Consider the following 4785-nt stretch of genomic DNA (forward strand, 5'->3'; position numbering starts at 1 on the left):
ACCCATTACACTGTTGTCTGCGGATCGTGCTTCTACAAATGAATTGTAAATGAATAAAACATGTTAGAAGTATAAAAATGATTATTAGGTTCTGGGGTTATTTGAAATAAACTTGAAAATTTGAAATATAAATTTAGAATAGTCAATAATTCTAAAGTGTTAAAAACAGGGAGCACATACTTTGATTTATTTCTTTCATACTCACTTTTTATTGTCTTTCATCATCCTATGGCCATTTTCTTAGGTCACACTATGTATTTATATTAAGAGGTTTCTGTGAATTTTGTTTTTTTCCCCTATCACATCTTTAGATTTAAGCTGCTTTAATTTACATTGTTCCTTTATTTATTCTCATAGTACTAGACATATTACTTTCATTATTCTTGAGCTTTTAGCACTTTTATATTTTTAATTCAATATGATGAGTTTTCTACAGGGGTATTTTCATCATCTGGATTATTTTTCTTTGTTCTCAAATAAAATCCACTGAGCATTATTCTATATCTTAATTATTATTTATAGCATTTAGTTAGTAACTTAGGGTAAATTTATTTAGAAGAACTTTGGATTTATAACCAAAAGTTTCTATTGGGTATTTTATTTATTATTATTTATTATTTTTGGTGCACTCAGTTTTCACTAGCGTTGATTTTGAGAGTTATGATTCTTTGTTGTTCTCTTTATTATTGCATTTTTTCCTTTTTCCCTAGAGTTTGACCATGTTATTTAATTGGGAAATTGCACAACACCCACTACATTTGGGGGTTTGTCCAAAATACACCTAAAATTGGTTTTTTGTTACAACATCTACTATTCTCTTGTGTCAAATATTATTGTGTCATTAGTATGGCTTCAAGGGCAGCATGGTGATGTTAAGGATGTTTCTAGCATCCAAATAATCCAATTTAATAGTTCATATAGTGCACACTCTACTTGCATCTTTTGTTCAATTAGATGGTCCTAATGATGCTGTTAGCCATGCCATACAACATGCATAGAACAGCATTTAGGGTCATTTGATAACAAAGAAAGTGTTATGGATGTGAAACTGACAAAAAAGTGGTTGTAAGGTTTTAATCGCTTGTTCAGATTAATTCAAATTTTTATCCTAAGCTTCTCTATCTTGACACCTGCAGGGCCGAAATGCAGATGCATTAGCGCTTTATTTTGGAGAAGATCCAGCACGATGTCCATTCGAGCAAGGTGATCTTGCTCACTTATTGTTCTGGGAATATGTTTAGCTTATCTATGAGTTGGAGATTGGTTCTCTTGGTTTTTTTTTTGTTCACATATCTTTCCCTGTATTTTGGCAGTAGTTACAACACTCCAAAACTTTGTGAGGTTGTTCACGCGTTCCCATGAAGAGAACTGTAAGCAACTGGATCTTGAAAAGAAGAAAGCTCTGAAGGAAGCAGAAGAAAATTGTAAACAATTGGACCTTGAAAAGAAGAAAGCCCAGAAGGAAGCAGAAACAGAGAAAATAAAGAAGAAATCTGACAGTGAGAAAGTTTGTAAGAAAGAATTGGAAAGCGATAAATCTTCTAAGAAGGAATCAGCAAATGAGAAAGCCAAGCTAAACAACACGAGCAAAGAACTAGATATATCACTTCAATCACCTGCCCAAACTGCCAGTGCCAAATGATGACCAAACCAGATGAACTAACAACAGTAGCTTTTCCAATAGAGGAAAACTAGTTTTGGCTGCTCCCAACAATGCTCTCTTTTGACGAATCATGCAGGATAAGGGGGCCGAAAACTGCACTGGTAAGTAGGGTTATCACAGAATTGTCTCAAGCTATAGAAAAACAGTTAAAGTCCTGATCAATAAGGTATATTTCAGTCTTGGATAAGTGCTATTGTATAGCTTATTCCATATTAATGTCTGCTGTGCAGTTAATACCTTCTCAGGGGATTGTTGAAGAAATGACCCTGGGGACAAGCTGTACAGATCTGACATAAGGCCAGTTTCAATAAAGAGTTTCATGTCCCAGTTTCCAACACATCTGATTTTGGAAACAACGCAGAAGAGTTTCATAGAGATGAAACTCTCTCTGCTCTCATAAAACTCTTATCACCTCTCACTTCACTAATATGATGCCACATCAGTATATTTAATGCCCATGAAACTGTGGTGAAATCACATTTAGACTGGTCTAATAATAATTTCTCTTTTGGGTAATAGATAGATCATCCTTACAATTTTGTCTGTCTTGATTAGATGTAGCTAATGTCTGGCATTATTTAAAATTAACATATATATAGAATAACTGCTGATGTATGTCTAGGTAATTAGGCTTCTTTAGCTGTTGTAAAGATAAAGTTCAGTTCTTACATTTTTTTTTGTTTGCTTAGTCTTTTTTTTTGGGTAGTCAGCTAATATTGTAAAGATAAATTACAATTTTATTTGTCTTCTTGATCCAAGGGTTGACCCCTGCTTCGATGAATGGTTTATACATGTAAAACTCCAATTGTGCAACTGTTCTTGTACAAAAGGTGAACATGTCGCGAGGTCCAAACATGCATCAACATGCAAATTAAGTCTATTTGCAGGTTCGCGAACTTATCCCTAACTGCAAGTTTCTTAAGTGGTCTTGTAATGTTTTTATTTGGAATGCTAGAGAAGACATTGACATCCACGCAAATTGCTGAAAAACATATACATTGTATTTGTTTATTTAGTACTCCATCCGTAAAATATGCGTAAATCTCACATCCTAAGGATTTAATTAATCTCAACTTTTACTAAGGGCTTGTTTGGTACAACTTCTTGTAGCTTGGGCTCCTACACTAGCAATTGTAACAATACTGTTCACAAGACAATACTGTTCATAGGAGCTATTTTTCTCTCCTTGCAAAATGAATGTGGAGCTGGCCAGTTGGGAAAAGCACGATTTGTGGCCTCTCTGGTGTTGTAGCGCGGAACCGGAGCCTAGCCAAATAGGCCCTAAATATATAAAAAAAAAGATATTAATAGTTATGATATGCAATAAGTATCATTACATTAATGATAAACTATAGTTCCATAAATTTATTTAGGATATAAATGTTGATTCTATTATCTCTATAAAACAAGTCAAACTTGAAAAATGTTTGGCTGACGCTATTTTCTATAGATCTCAAATATGTAAAGATTCATGTTTTTTTTGGATAAATGGAGTATAGATGCTCATTCGTGTACCACACGCGCTGCCGCCCGCTCACTTATATGAAGAAATGAGTAATATTCTACAGACGCAATTATATTTTATAGTAATTTGCCTACTAAGATCAAGCAGTCGTTAAGAGATTCAGGGGTGTTTAGTTCTCATTTCATCCTAAAAAATTTAGTTTTTGGTCCATTTTGTATAATGAAACTAAACACCATGTAAAATTTTTAGCAAAAAGGTGGTTATTCTTCATTTTGAATTTTGGTCTTAAGAGGAAAAAAAACTAAAAGAGCCTTAAGAGGTCTTATGAAGGCAATAAATGCTGCATATTTTATGGAATTAAACACAACCTTGAAAATTGGCATTTTGCATTTCATCATATCAATGTAGTTAGCATTTTGCATTTTGTATTCTATGGAGAACTAAACAAATCCTCAGTATATCTTACGGGTCTCCAGCCTCGTTTCCTTTTTTCAACATTGAAGAGCTTTACACAATCTAAGAACTAGTACAACTAGCATTCGAAAAAAGAAAACTAGTACAACTGATTTTTTTAAGAAAAGGGATATACCCCACTTCTGTACTAGCAAAAGCCAGGACATTTAACAACAACTATGTACGCCGAATTCAAGGCCTGATGGCTCTGACTCTGATGATAATCTTTTCTCCGTTGAGTCCCTTTACTGCAGTTGAGACGATGAGCTTGCTCTGATCTCCAGTTGTTGAGCTATCCCCTCCCATTGCATTCTAATCCCTGGCTTGAACATTGGTACCCATCTTCTCATCATCTTGACAATCCTGAACAGAACTCTTTCCAATCCTATCAATGTAATCCCTTAAATACATTTCATTTCTTAGTTTCCATAGGGACCAAAGAACAAATGATGAAATAATACTGCAACAGATTCAAAACAGTTACCCAAATTATGACCCAACACTTCAGAGATAGTCAGCCAAATATTTCTAGCTACACAACAATCAAAGAAGAGATGATTAATCATCTCATGGTCATTACAGAACATGCAAGAAGGGTCACTAATTTCCGTGCGTTTGGCAAGGTTATCTCTTATTAATAATCTGTTCTTAGATAACAACCAAAGAAAAAATTGCACCCTTGGTGGAATGGTAATCTTCCAAACTAAACTCACAAACTGCAGGACAACACTCTTTTGGTTAACCACTGCATATAAATATTGTACCAAATACTTACATGTAGACGTAAAGCTCCATAAGATATGATCTTCCTCTCCGCAGAGGGAGCTTGACTCAATCAGATTGTACAATTCCTACCAAAGATTCATAGTATTAGCTGAGACATTCCTTCTAAAAGTTAACATCAGATTCTCCCCATCCAAAACTTCATGAATAGTTTTTCCTTGCCTCTCATTGATAATGTATAAAGGCCAATATGCAATAGCTAAATGTAGGATCTTTGGTAGTCTAGGATGGCCTGGGGGGTGAATAGGCCTGTCAACTTAAAACTTCAACTTTATTAGTTTCACCAGACAGGGCGGCACTGCTGCCCTAGGAGGGCGGTACTGTCAGCCTCTCATAGAGAGCAACAAAGATATATTCAAAAAGTACTTTGAGAAATCTAGATCAGGTTAATTTCTTAGCTCCCTGCAAGTTAGTATTCATC

At 34.8% G+C, this 4785-nt stretch overlaps 1 long non-coding RNA gene across 1 annotated transcript; it reads left to right on the forward strand.

Annotated features, from left to right (window-relative positions):
• LOC8067994 lies at positions 1117–2561 on the forward strand. Its single transcript, XR_002455120.1, has 2 exons — positions 1117–1203; positions 1314–2561. It is a non-coding gene; the product is annotated as an uncharacterized LOC8067994 (long non-coding RNA).

Source organism: Sorghum bicolor, chromosome 7 (assembly GCF_000003195.3).
Source record: "Sorghum bicolor cultivar BTx623 chromosome 7, Sorghum_bicolor_NCBIv3, whole genome shotgun sequence".
Classification (NCBI taxonomy): domain Eukaryota; kingdom Viridiplantae; phylum Streptophyta; class Magnoliopsida; order Poales; family Poaceae; genus Sorghum; species Sorghum bicolor.